Source organism: Lissotriton vulgaris, chromosome 7, assembly GCF_964263255.1.
Source record: "Lissotriton vulgaris chromosome 7, aLisVul1.2, whole genome shotgun sequence".
Lineage (NCBI taxonomy): Eukaryota > Metazoa > Chordata > Amphibia > Caudata > Salamandridae > Lissotriton > Lissotriton vulgaris.
The window spans coordinates 1,439,464,110-1,439,479,399 of NC_141695.1; the positions used below are offsets into that span (position 1 = coordinate 1,439,464,110).

General features: G+C 44.1%; 1 protein-coding gene across 2 annotated transcripts in view; it reads left to right on the forward strand.

Moving 5' to 3' along the window:
* The window catches only part of L3MBTL1 (L3MBTL histone methyl-lysine binding protein 1), a 408,694-nt gene that overhangs the window by 26,059 nt on the left and 367,345 nt on the right, over positions 1-15,290 (forward strand). The window lies entirely within an intron of this gene.

The following is a 15,290-nucleotide window of genomic DNA, read 5'->3' on the forward strand; positions in this document are numbered from 1 at the left end:
AAGTTAGCTTCAACAGGAAGCACTAATAGAAGCAGGTGCTCGAGTTTAACTGAATTCGAGCACCTGCTTTATTTTATCTATTATTGCTTCCTGATGAAGCTAACTTAGTAACTATTTTAGAATGGCGCTGGCAGCTTGCCGGCGCCATTCTAAAATAAAACAGGAGAGGGGCAGAGGGCAGAAGGGCACAACAACGAGTGTGGCAGAGGGCAGAAGGGCACAACAACGAGTGGGACAGATGGCAGAAGGGCACAACAACAAGTGGTGCTGAGGGCAGAAGGGCACAACTATGAGTGGGGCAGAGGGCAGAATTGCACAACAACGAGTGGGGCAGAGGGCAGAAGGGCACAAAAACAAGTGGGGCAGAGAGTATAATGACAGAATGGCACAAAAACGAGTGGGGCAGAGGGCAGAAGGGCACAAAAACGAGTGGGGCAGAGGGCAGAAGGGCACAACAACAACAAGCTGTCTCGCACAGAAAAAAACCTGCGAACACACAAAGCGCCCAGCGAACACGCAAATCGCCCCGCGAACACGCAAGAAAAAATCCGCAAATTTGCACAAATTCGCGAATTTTGTGGATCGCGAATTCGCAAATCCGCAAATTTGCTAATTGCGAATTCGCAAAATTCACCCATACTTACTTTCTACACCTCTGTTGCTACTTTTAGCAATTCTCTTGCCCCATTCTGCACTTCTCTTTTTTGTTTCTGCACCTCTCATGCGTCTTTCTGCACCACTGTTGCCTCTTTCTGCACCTCACTTGCTTCTTTCTGCACCCCTCTTACCTCTTTCTGAACCCTTCTTGCCTCTTTGTGCACATTTCCTACCTCTTTCGACACCCCTCTTGCCTCTTTTTGCACCTCTGTTGGTTCTTTCTGCACTGCTCTTGCTTCTTTCTGCACCTCTTTTGCAAATTTCTGCAACGCCATGCCTTTTTCTGCACCCCTCTTCCCTATTCCTCCACCTCTCTAGCTTCTTTCTCTACTTTTCTTTCTTTTTTCTTCACTGCTCTTGGTTCTTTCTGTACCTCTCTTGCAAAGTTGTGTATCCCTCTTACCTCTTTCTGCACCCCTGTTCCCTGTTTCTGCACCTTTCTTGCCTGATTCTGCACCTCTCTTGCCTCTTTCAGCACCTCTGTTGCTTTTTTCTGCACTTCTCTTGCTTCTTTCTGCACCACTCTTACCTCTTTCAGCACCTCTGTTATTTTTTCTGCACTTCTCTTGCTTCTTTCTGCATCCCTCTTGCCTCTTTCTGTACCCCTTTTACCTCTTTGTGTACCTCCCCAGCCTCTTTCTGCACCTCTCTTGCCTTTTTCTGAAGTTCTCTTGCCTCTTTTCCCACCTCTTTTGCTTCTTACTGCACTTTTTCTACCTTTTTCTGTATCCCTCTTGCCTCTTTCTGTACCTCTGTCACTTCTTTGTGTACTTCCCTTGCTGTTTTCTGCCCCTCTCTTGCTTTTTTTCTGCACTCCTCTTGCCTATTTCTGCACATCTGTTGCTTCTTTTTGGACTTCTCTTGCTTCTACCTTTCTGTACACAAATTTACAGACTATGCCATGTGAAACACAGGAATTAAAGTATTTGTATGTTTATTTTTATGTAACATGTCACTAGGTAAAAGCAGAGACACACGCATACATACCTTCACAAACTTGGTCAGACTTACAACAGTGATATGCGTAGGATTGCTGTTTTATATTTGGTAGGCCTAACATTCTGCGCAGTCAATGAATATTGAACCTGCAAGAGAAAAGTGAGTTTTAAGACATCTTGGGAGACGAATTAGTGATTAGGCTACTTTTTATGTGTCTGTTGTAAGGAACAGTCAAAGTAGGCCTCTTTGTTGGTTCTTTCTGCACATCTCATGCATCTTTCTGCACCTTTCCTCCTCTTTCTGGACTTCTGTTGCCTCTTTCTGCACTTCTCTTTCTTCTTTCTGTGCCTTTCTTCCTCTTCCTGCACATGTCCTACCTATGTAGGCATATTTAAAAATTAGCCCTTAAAAAACCTTTGAAATTCACTGTAAAAAACATAGGTTTCATGGACATTATAGTTAGAAATTAGCATTTAAAAAACCTTAGAAAGTCACTGAAAAAACCACAGGTTTCAGGGAAGTTATAGTTAGTTGGACATTTCACTCGTACAAAACCAGAGAGATTCGGCTGTTCTAGTTTGTTCAGCTAACTATAACTCGCGCCCCCACAATGCACTGCTGATGACGTCAGATATTACATCACTCATGACATGGTCAGTGACATCACTCATATTTAGAAATTTGCATTTAAAAAACCTTTGAAATTCACTGAAAAAACCACAGGTTTCAGGGAAGTTATAGTTAGTTGGACATTTCATTCGTACAAAACCAGAGAAATTCGGCTGTTCTAGTTAGTTCAGCTAACTATAACTCGCGCCCCCGCAATGCACTGCTGATGACGTCAGATATTACATCACTCATGACATGGTCAGTGACATCACTCATGACATCACTGATGACACCTTCCACGTGATAATCTGATGCACCTCCTCACCCCCTGCCCTTGGGGGATGGGGTCCTCAGGACCTAAAGAGGCTCAGGGATGGACACCACATGGCCCCTCTCCCCTCTAAAATATATATGACCCTTGGGGATGGGCCCCTGAAGCCTAAAATATCCCAGGGGGGGAACCCTGTGCCCCCCTCCACATTCACAAAAGGCCTTGGGGATGGGTTTCCCAGGGCCAAAAAAGGCTCAGGGAGAGGCCACAGTGACCCATCCCCCTTTTTCAATAAATTGCATTTCTGATGACGTATATATCAGACTATTTTTCCTATGTTTATTTAAATAATTATTTACTGTAATATCTTGCTGATTTGTGACATGAAATTTTGAACTATTGGGTCCATATGTACAACCCTTTTTTGTGGCCACAAACGGGAGATCAGCCCGTTTGCAACCGCAAAGAAGGTTCCAGGCATGTACAAATGCTATATTGCGAGTCACTGATTCGCAAAATAGCATTTGCAACTCTCGCTATTAGGAAAGAGCGTCCCTTCCTAATAGTGAGTCAGCATGCCATGTACAGTTGTTTTGCAAAACACATGCAGTTTACCACCTACTTCAAGTAGGTGGTAAACCACTCACAAACGGGAAAGGGGTCCCCAGGGAATCCCTTCCTCTTTGTGAGTGTGTGCGTAAATATTTTTTAAGAGAACAGTGCCTGCCCTTAAAAATGAAACTGAAAAGTTAAATGTCTGTTTTTGTTTTTTAAATGTATCCCATTTTCCTTTAGACAAAATGGGCTGCATTTAAAAAAAAAAAAAAGACCTGCTTTATTTAAAAAGCAGTCCCAGACATGGTGGTCTGCTGATCCCAGTAGGTCACCATCCCTGGGAGTGCTAGCCATTCCCAATGGGGTTGCAAATTGCGCTTTCCTCATGAATATTGATGAAGCATGCAATTCGCGACCCCATTGGGAATCACAAACACTGTTGTACATTGCATTTTGCGACTTGCAAGTTGTGAGGTGCAAAGCGACACAATTTGAGAGTCACAAAATACAATCATCATGCATCTGGCCCTTGGTGATGATATTTCGATTATATGAATTTGTTATGAATTTCTGTTCTGGTAATATAGTTTTGTGATCATGAAGCGTACCTTTTCAGTTTCCATGCACGAGGACTACTTAGGGTGGTGGTACTTGTTACCTTGACAAAGGTTTTGGGAGTCGAAACATGTCTGGCCTGTTTGCACAATCAAGAACTTTTACCGATGTACTCCCTGGAATGTTCGCCTGTTATTTTTTTGTGTTATCTATAATCCTTGTCACATATATATGTATGTATCTATATATATTCATTCACCAAAAAAAAAACCAAAGGTTAAAGTAGCCCCATAGTTAGATGAGATACAATTATCTGTTTTTCTTTAAAAAAAAAAACCTTAAGAATTCACTGAAAACACCAAAGGAAAAAAAACCTTAGGAATTCACAGAAAACACCAAAGGTAAACTAATGTTATAGTTAGAAGAATATGTCAGTGACAACATTAACGTTTGAGCCCAAAAAAATGACATTTACCAGTAAAGCTAACTATAACTTGCATCCCCACCATTTACTGCTCATGACCTCACACAATACATCACTCATGATATGTTCTATCACATCGTTTTTGACATCACTGAAGACATCTCAAAACACATAATTAATGACATAATTGAAGACACCACTGATGACATCAACCAAGCTTCTTTGCACATTTTGCTCTATAAATTAGAATGGCATTATAGGCCTGAAAGTAGGTACAAAATAGCTCTTAATAATAGGAAGCATCATTAACGCAATCACAGATACAACGCTCTTGGGTGTAGCACGTTTATGTTATGCGCAACATTGACCCTACACCATACACTTCACAGGTAGCCTAGTTCACATTAACAATCAACCACTGATATATGAGAAGCCTTATGCACACAGTGTTCAATCTGTATATACAACTGTTCAGAGAAAGCCAAGTTCCTCAAGATACTCAAGGTCTGTTCCAAAATGAATGCTCTACTACTGACAGCTTTTATCTGTATCAAACCCATCACAGTCATCAAACCTACATTGAGAAATGAAGTTGAATTGAGTACAAAAGTGGGCTCTGTAAACAGTGTTTACTCTATGGAGAGACTCTCCTGGGAAATACACTGTTAGATTTGGGGGTCTCTAGTTGGCACAGGTAGGTACTTGTGACAAATAGGGACCCTTGCCTCTAGTCAGGGTAAGGAGGTAAACTCCTAAAATAACCCCTGCTCACCCCCTTGGTTGCGTGGCATGAGCAGACATGCTTATCTCAGAGACAGTGTGTAAAGCATTTGTGAACACATAGAGTAATCAAGTGACAACACTACAGATGGACACCACATAGTTGTATATTAAAATTGAGTATACTTAAAATGGTAGAATTAGCTTAGTACTCTTTAGATCTTAAAATGCAACACTTTTAGTGAATGTACCTTAAGATGCGACACGCAGGGCAACAAAAGTGTTGCAAGGAGGTGATGCATTGGTTCCTTACTGCGTTTCCGGGGCGATGTGGCGAGCAACGCCACAACGCAATGACCTTTTGGTGCCATGAAATAAAGACGTTGTTTTCTTCTTCTTGCTGCACGCTTCCTGATGTCGCGAGAAGTCTCGACTCGATGCGTCAGCTGCAGCGGTGACACCCTTGTTCCGTGATGCGACAACAGCAGCTTTGGAGGCAACACTCTTCTCCGACGATATGAGATGCTACCGTGCAATGCGTCAGCTGCAGCGGCGAAACCCTTGTTCCGTGATGCTCCGAAAGCGGCTCCGACGGTGGCACGCTTCTCCATGGATGCGAGGTGCTTCTCTTGGTGCGGTGCAATGCAACAGCTACAACGGTGACATCCACAATGCGACGGCAGCTGCTGCGACGGTGACACGCTTCTTCTTTGTTGCGAGACGCTTCTCTTGATGTGGTGCAATGCGACAGCTACAGCGGCGACATCCACAATGTGGCGGCAGCGGCTGCGGCGGTGACACGCTTCTTCTTCATTGCGAGACGCTTCTCTTGCTGCGGTGTAATGGGACAGCTACAGAGGTGACATCCACGATGCGACGGCAACTGCTGCAACGGCGACACGCTTCTTCTTCGTTTTGAGGGGCTTCCAGCTCCTTGCGACACGCAGTCCCTCAGAACGCCCAAAACAGCAGCAGGCACTTCTAAAGAACTCTTGGGGAGCTGGGGATTGAAGTCTGTTCTCCCTGAGACTTCAGCAGGAGGCAAGCTCTTCTCTCAAGCTCTTGGAGATCCTTTACAAGTTGAATAAAGTGCATACAAAGTCCTTTCTCCTTTCTTTGGCAGTCACACAACCACTGCAGGCCAATCCCCCAAGCAGCACTTCAGCTTAGGGATAGTCTCTCCTCAGTTTCTTCTGCTTCCTCTCCTCAGCAAAGGTTTCTTCTTGTTGTACAAAAGTGATCTAAATTCTTGGGATCAGGGTCCCAATATTTATACCCCAAAATCCTTTGTCCTCTGAGGGCAGAGGGGCCTTTGCCGAATCCAAACCGGTTCTGGTCAGTCCTGGAGCACTCTGTTTACATGACTCCTTCCTTAATTTCACAGTGCAGGGCTGAGACATCAGACGCACCACAGGAGGTGGAGCCAGCATTGTGGAGGGAAGGCACAGCCCTTTTCAGGTCCCAGGTGCAACACCTCGCTCCCATCTAGATGCAGATCTCTCTATTAACCACTGGGCTGACTCATCCTGTCTCCTGGAATCCCCCAGCCCCTGTCACTCAAACTCCAGTCAAGGAATACTCAACCTAGCAGAGGCAGGCTTAGATAGTTAGACAATAAAATACCTACTTTCTAAAAGTGGTATTTTCAAACACAGAATGTTAAAATCAACTTCACTAAAAGATGTATTTTATCATTCTGAGTTCAGGCATACTAAACTCAAATTTCGACTATGTTCCCTGAGTCAGTTAGGATTATAAAATGTAATAATCTAACTGCCCATTCTGGCCTATGGAGAACAGGTAGCCTTGCAATAGTAAAAAACAAAAAGGCTGTAATTCACTATTAGGACATGCCACATACACCAGGGCTTGTCCTACCTTATACTTACAATGCACCCTGCCCTCGGGCCTACCATAGGGGTCTGACATGAAGAAAAGGGAAGGTTTAGGAATTGGCAAGTGGGTGCATTTGCCCAGTCAGCATGGCAGTTCCAGACTGCACACAATATCTGCGATGGCAAACCTTAGACACACTTTTACAGGCTGCGTCTGTGGGTGGCAAAACCAGTGCTGCAAGCCCACCAGCAGCATTTGGATTACCAGCCATCAGCACTCCTTGTGCACTGTACTAGGGTCTGACAGGTAAACCAAACCAGCCAATCTTGGAATCACTAATCCATACATTAATTTACAATAGAGAGCACTTCTAGTGTAGAGGAACTGATTGACAACCTAGGGGCCCTAACCCTTAACCTGAAAGTGAATGGCTGACCCACCTCAAAGTCCATTTACTTAACCCCATTTTCACTAATACCAACCTTTTAGTAGATAGCCCCATCCCTCTATCCTGGAGTGACCACTATCTGATGCCCTTTACTTGGTCCACATCGACCAGCGATTGGTCTGAGCCTTCCCTAAAGAAACGTAGTCGGAATTGGTCTAGGATTCCGGTTGAGCCTTGTGCAGATATCCTTAATAACACTCCACCAACTCTACAAGGGTACCCAGAATCAGCAAACCTGGAACTTAACAGATGGCTTGAAGCCCCCTTAGATGTGGTGGCCGCCAAGAAACTTAGGAACAATAAAAAGGGCTTGAAAAAGATAGCATGGGATACTCCTGGCCTTTGAGAACTGAAAATAAAGTGCAAACAACAGAAAGACAGTGGAGAAAAGATTTCTCAGAGAAGAAAAAGCAAATTTACAGAGAAGCTGTAAAATTGTATGAACTAGAAATCTGTAAAACTCAAGCCAAGTATTGCGAAACTAAAATCTCTTCAGCCTCTAATGCCTCGCGAGAAATGTTTAGGATTTTAAAAACACTCACTACCCCGGCACCACCTGCACCACCTGTAGCTGACATACTTAAACGCTGCACTAATATAGCTGAATTTTTTCACACCAAGATTCAATCCATTTACCTAACTTTTCCATCGCCAACTACCCTCCAAATTCCCCCTCAGATGGACAGTGGGGGGAGCCGGTCCGCAACAGATCTGGAGGTCTTTCCACCCTTGGACCTGGAATCCCTTAAAATCTACTTGAATAGATTAAAATCAGGCTCCCCGAGAGATATGGCCCCACCTACCATTCTAAATCCAGTCTCCCACACAGTCGGCCCTATTATATTAGAACTCATTAATTTATCCTTGAGCACAGGGAAGGTCCCATCCTCATGGAAGCAAGCCATGGTTAGAGCACTGTTTAAAAAAGCAGGAGCCGACCCAGAAGTATTCTTGAATTATCGCCCCATTTCACTGCTGCCAGGGATTGCAAAATTCGCAGAGAAACATGTAGATTCCATCCTGTCCACATATCTAGAAGAGAACAGCTTTTTTCACTCTACACAAACAGAATTTAGACCCCAGCAAGGCAGACAGAGACAGCCTTGATTGCTGTCACTGAGGAAACAAGAAAAATGATGGACTCTGGAGGCTCTTTGGGCACTGGACAGCAGTGGCACAGTGCCCAAAGCATCTAACACCAGCAAAAACACATGAGGCAACAGCAAAAATGGAAGGGAGACCCACGCCAAGGTGCCTGGTCTAACATACACCACAGAGTATTAATAAGTATCTACTAAGAACAGTGTACACTCTATGCAACACTTGTCAAAAAATACACTATTCACTTAAAATACCTAAGGTCTGAAGGTGGTAAGGTTTATACTACCTGCACCCTTCATACTGTGAAGAAAATGTTACTGATAGCCCATTTTCTTTTCTTTACAAAGGTTAGTACATGGTGCCCACAGTCTTGTATGTTATGCAGAAAATGTCATGCTAAGCCAATTCTGCCTTATAACTTATGGTTGCTCACAATACTGAGGACCTGATTTAGATCTTGGCGGACTGGTTACTCCGTCACAACGGTGACACATGTCCAGTCCACCAAATTATAAATCCCATAGGATATAATAGTATTTATATTTGGGTGGACGGGATATCCGTCACCGTTGTGATGGAGTAACCCATTTCCAAGATCTAAATCAGGCCTTAGTATCTACTATGTAGAATCTTTGCCATGTTGTAAACTCTTCTGCAGAACCAAAAAACTTGTGTGGAACATACAGGACACAAGTCATTAAATGTCTGCACTGAGTTACTCCTCAATACAAAGATTTATAATGTGTTCATTACTTCTACACATCTATGACGCATCAGCAGCACATGCGTTATATAAACACCCAATAGCTAGACACAAGCAGTACAAAATAAGCTAGAGAACCAACATGAAAAGTTACCTACCACTATCTAAACTATAAAACAAACTAGCACACTCATTGGATGATGTCATCAGTGATTTCATTTGAGATGTCATCAGTGATATCATCGATGATGTCATAGAATATGTCATGAGTGATTTAATATGTGTGGTCATAAGGAGTGCATGGTGGGTGTGCAAGTTATAACTAGCACTGCTAACTATAACTAGTGAATTTGTGTGATTTTTTTTTGTTCAAAACATTAATGTTGTCATTGGCATATTCATCTAACTATAACATTACTTTAACCTTTGGTTTTCTTCAGGGAATTTCTAAGGTTTTTCTTAAACAAAAACATATCTTTTTATCACACCTAACAATAACATTACATTAACATTCCTAAGAAGCAGCGTGTTGGGGTAAGGACACAGAGAGACTCGCACTTCACATCAATAATGTTTTCCAAAGGTTTTAACAGGCTACGTGTTTTGACCAAACAGTCTACGGAAACAACTAGTGCACAAACCCTTTATAAAACAAAATATAAACTATGAACATAGAAAACTTGAAAGGCTGGTCTGTGCCCGATTAAAACAAAAAGAGACTGTGCCATGTCACATCAGTTGAAATGAAAACAGACTAATTTGTACAAATAATGTAAACATACTTCAAAAATTGAAAGGCAAAATAATTCACCTATCGCCTTGCAAAAGCTGTTATGTTAGATAATACAGTTTCCAAGAGTGCCAATGCTCGCCTTCACAAGTGTAACCAGGGAACGAACAGGAAAAGTGAAAAAAGCGTGCATGCAAAACACAGTATCCCACAGCATAGAAGCCATATTTCAACGTTATTGCTGAATATATTGTACTATACCAAACGCGTACCAGAGTAGCGGCAGGGCGTTGTCCCGGTAAATAAGAAAAAAACACATTTAATTAAACATATGTCCAAGAGACATGTCATATACATGGCATTAGTGCATAAAATAAATGCTGTAACGAATGCAATGCAAATTGGGAAGAAAAACTGTAGGGTGTGGCTTCCAAGTGGCTGAAAGATCCCCCCCCCCCCCGCCCCCCATAGGATTCGAAAATCCATGTCATCACTGGTGCCAATGTTACATAAATCATAACAGCCAATATTATAATTTTACAGTCACTTTACAATATATGGTTAGCATGATACAGTGCACATCCTAATGGCTAATCACTTTGTTGCACCAATTATTTCAAGTAAAGAGCACCCTTCTCTCCCCCAAGACTTCCCAGAATTCTAGAATGGATGTAAATTAGCTGACACAAGAAAAGTAAAAGTAAAAGAAGAAACGCTCCACATACCATAGAAGCACTATGCAGGCACTCAAGGGCCAGACCCCTTGTAAACCGCCCCCCCTCGGCCCAGTGAATTTGAAAACACAGAAAACATAAATTTAAAAAAAAGCATACGTAAATGTCATGCCTTTTGAGGAAACAAGACCAAACACACAAAGATATGTATAAACTTCGAATCATATTTAGAATCAGATGGGCACACAGACACCTGGATCTTCGGCCAACAGCCGCCGAAAACCAAAAGTGCAGCAAGGACCATGTAGTCCTTTACAACCAAATGAAAATATCCACTGAACGTCTCACAAACTAAAGGAAGAAAAAGACACAGTCAAGGCCCACATCAGCCAATGTGTACATGTAGCTCCTCACTGTCATTGAGGCTACCACGAGACTTGCTGCCAAGGAAAACGATACACTCTGACTTCTGAAGTCTGAGCTTCTTTTCTCTGTCTCCATCACATGTGTTCCTGGTAATGTTGTCAATGCCAAAAAAAACAGAAGATCAGAGTTCTGGTTGTGTTCCTTTGACCACTGTTTAGCAACAGGGTAACTAGCATAATAGTTCTTAGGGGAGCACCATCTTTCCTGTTAAAAAGAGGATACTGGAGCATTACAGAGCAATTAAGAACCATAATGAACAACTCCCTGGCCTCATGCTGGGTTCCCCGGTGGTGGAAGCATGCTATGGTGGTCCCACTCCTTCAAAGGCCTTTGCTGGATCCCACCAACCGCAAAAACTATAGTCCTATCTCGCCGCTTCCACTTTTCTCTAAGATTACAGTGAAGCATGTCAATAAGTAGTTTTCTAGCTTCATTGGGGCCCATGATCTGCTTCATAGGACTCAGTCAGGTTTTCGCCCCTCTTATAGTACTGAGTCAGCCTTGCTGCTTGCCACCGTCAATCCATGACATTTGGTGATTCTTCAGCAATAATATTGCTCAATCTCAGTGCCACATTCAACACTATGTTCATTAACATTCTGATTTAAAGTCTTTAGAACTGCGGCATTGGCCACAAAGCCCTGAGGTGGGTCGGCTTTTTCCTGCAGGAGCGCACCTTTCAAGTGTCTCAAAAACCCTATCCGTCAAAAGTGCTTCCTTTGCAACAAGGAGTGAAGTAGGCCCTTCCTTGAGCCCAACCCACTTTAATAATTATGTGCACTCTTTTGGCTGCGGTCATCAAGCGCTATGGGTTTGCCATCATTTCATAGGCAGATGACACTCAGCTCATCAGCTGTCTTTAACAGAATTCCTCCCATATGGCTTTCTCTGTATGCCTTTGCCTAGCAGAGGTTGCCGTGTGGATGGACTCGAACTGTCTCAAACTAAATGCTGGGAAGAATGAGGTACTGACATTAGGCAATCAACCTGACATCTCCGGCCACTGCTTGGTGGCCTAACAACCTGGGCCCATTACCCCTCTTAAGCCTAAGGTCAAGAATTTGGGCATTTGGTTTGACAAGAAGCTTTCTTTTGGCAACCAGGCAAAGGAAAATGCATGGCTCCTTAATACTCTAAAAAAAAATCTTTTGCTTGTTGCCAGAGCCGGCAAAAAAAATAGTAGTTCAAGTCCTGATTATGTCTAGGCTTGACTATTGTAATGTTCTGTACCTCGGGGAGGCACAGTCCTCTGTGAATAGACTCCAATGAGTGGAGAATGCTATGGCATGTTTTTTGTTGAACTTCCAAAGCGTGCCTCTATTGGGTCACTCACAAGAAGCTGAACAGGCTCCCGCTGAAATAGAGATCTCTTTTAAAACCTTATGCTATTGCTATAAGGCATTTTCTAACAGAGGCCACAATACATCCAATCCTTTATCAAACCCTACGCACCATCTAGGAATCTAAGATCTGTAGGTGTCTTGCTGGCTATTATTCCCAAAGTGTAGAGAGCTGGCATGGTGGCAGCTCCTTTAGCTACTTAGCGCCCAAACTATGGAACTCTCTTCCCCTCTCAGTCCGTCAGGCCCCGTCGGGATTTCTCTTTCAGAAAAAAATGTAAAACTTGGTAATTCAGATCTGGCTGACCTTGTGATAACTGCTGTGTTCTTGGCTTGCAGGAGTCTGGACCTTAGTGCTGGAACACTTCATGTAAAGTAGCTACGTGCTTTATAAAGTCCATTATTATTATTATTATTAGTAGTAGTAGTAGTAGTATTTTTATTCCTGCAAGGTTTTTAGTATATATTTTGTAAAGATGGTGCTGGCCGTAATAAAGACCGGACTCTCTGTATATTGCCAGGGATTTATTGGTTAATATGTACTCTAGCACAAGAGCGCAGAGCGTGCTGACTCTGCACTGCTCCTGCACCCGACTGATCGCGCTCGGTCGCGCGATCCCAAAATAGCCGCTGTTCACACTACGTGGTGACGTAGCGTGAACAACTAGAGCGGCGACTCTACATATCTCCCCCTTTTTGTCCAAACAGAGTAACACAGTCTTAGGGGTGTCAATGTGCATCACCCATGTCATAGTCCCGAAACCTGGAGGGTCTCACCACCAATCGCCCACCTCTTGTGCATCTTACTGGGGTGGACGTCGCCTCTTTTCCTCCTGGCGTCAAGGACTCCCCCGCTTCACCTTCTTGGACATATGACCTCTCTCTGTCCACTGACTCTCTCCGTTCTGCCTTATTGTCTCTGACCGGGGAGTTTCTTTGCCTCCTTGCTCCAACCCCGGTTCCACACCATCCATGCCTCCCTCCTAGCTCGTTCTCTGATGTGTTCTGATCCATCACTCCTGGTTCTCGATCTTCTGGATTCCATTGCACTATTTTATTGCATCGAGCCATACGATCCTGGGACCATACATTCCCATCACTCAATCGTGCTGCTCGGCCAAAAACCTCTTTGACTTGGAGCGGTCAGCTATATTTACTGTCCCCCTTTCTCTGTAATACCGCCAACTTGACTCTCACCCATTCTCCTTCTTCCAATTGCGTGTCCCTTACATTCCTTCTCTTGTTGTAGTGTTCAGAGTGTATAGTTTGAGCTTTTTCCAAATTTGCTCGTACTATCGCAGACCATTTGCTGGTTACCGTCTTCTCTTTCCATGCCAAATTGTCTTTGGTGAACGGCTCTCTACCTCTAAGAATCTGGAAAGGGCCGTACCCCGTACCGGTGGGGGTGATGCGATACGCCCAAATCATGTGTAAGATTTCCTTTTCCCAGTCCTTTCCCATCATGATGGCTGCCTGAACGGATCCCATTAGGACTCTGTTGAATCGTTCTACTTGTCCATTCCCTGCGGGGTGGTATATAGATGTGTGTTTGGACGTTACTCCATTCCTTTCCATGTATTTGAGCCATTTGTCTGAAGTAAATTGGGTACCATTGTCGCTCAATATGATTTTGGGTATGCCTTCCCTGAGAAAGGTAGCCGTAAGAAACTTTAGTATAGTTTCCGTGTCCATCTCCTCTTTGATGTGCACTTCTGGCCATTTTGAGTATCTGTCTACCAGGACACACAGATATTTCGGCGTCCCTTGTTCATCCAGAATTGGTCCCAGTATATCAATGGAGAGCTCTTCCCACGGATTCTTCGGGGTGTCGAATTGTCCTAAGGCCGGCCTCAATGGTGTCATTGTCTTGTCTGCTCGTTGACATTGGTTGCACTCCCTTACGTGTCGTTCCGTTTGTATGTCCATGCCTGGCCACCAGTATCCCTGTTTGGCCCTCAGTTTGGTTTTCCCAATGCCGAGATGACCTTCATGCAATATTGCTAGAAGTCTCAGGATTAGCCCTTCTGGGGGTACCACCTTGTCCCTTCTGTATACGAACACTCCTTTGTCGCCCAGCGATAGTTCCTCTCTTACTTCAAAATACTTCCTCATGTCTCCACTCAGATGCCTTTTTTCAGGCCAACCTGCCTTGATGTGTCTTTTCACCTCTAGGATGTTCTTGTCAGTTTGGTACGCGTCCTTCCATTCTTGGTTGCTTATCACCTTCTCCGGGTCTTCCATCAATGCCACCATTTCGTCCCCCTCTTCTTTTTCTTCATCCGCAATGTCCATAGCTGCCGCCCTGCTCAAATAATCTGCCACCTTGTTCCTGCTGCCCGGGATGTATTCCACATCTTATCGATACTCCAACAGTTTTAAGGTCATTTTTGCTATTCTAGGAGTGGCACTCGCATGCCCACTAGACGTGAGAACTCTCACCAGTGGTTTGTGGTCCGCTCTGAGCTGGAATCTCGTGCCCCACAAGAACTGACGAAATCTGCTCATTGCCCATACCACTGCCAGCTTCTCTTTTTCGATGACACTGAACTTCTTCTCAGTGTCCGTCAGGGCCCTGGATGCAAAGCTTAACGTATCCATCGTTCCGCCTCCCCTGTCTTGCATTAGGACTGCTTCCAGTCCTTTGTCACTGGCATCCGTTGTTACCACCGTTCGGCCCTGTGGATCGTACCCTTGGAGGGGTATGGCTTGGACAACATCCCTCTTGATACCTTCAAACTCCTTCTGAGTCTCATCATGTGGTGGGTCTTGGTGGCGAAGTGCTGTATGAACCTGCTATAATACTCGGCCATACCTAAGAAGGACCTTACATCTTCCTTGCTGGATGGGGGTGGAACGTCACATATTGCTTTTACATTCTCCCTTTTTGGTGTGATCACTTGTTCACTTATTTCATGCCCCAGATAGGTGACAGAAGCCATTCCTAGGTGGCACTTCTCCCATTCTGCAGTCAGACCTTTATCTTCCAGCACCTTCAGCACCTTGGACAACTTGGTGTCGTGGTCTCGTTAATCACCTCCCATGACCAAAATGTCATCTTGGAAGTATTGGATCCCTTCCATGTCCTTAAAGAGGCAATGCATTAGTTCCTGGAAGACCGCCGCTGCTGACGCAAGGCCAAAAGGCATCCTGCAGAATTGGTAACACCCAAAGGGGGTTATGAACGACGTCAGTTTCCTGCTCTCTGGGTGCAATGCTACCTGATGGTACGCCGACGTCAAATCGATGGTGGAGTACAATTTTTTTCCTTTGGTTTTCGCCAGAATTTCCTCAATGCGGGCCAA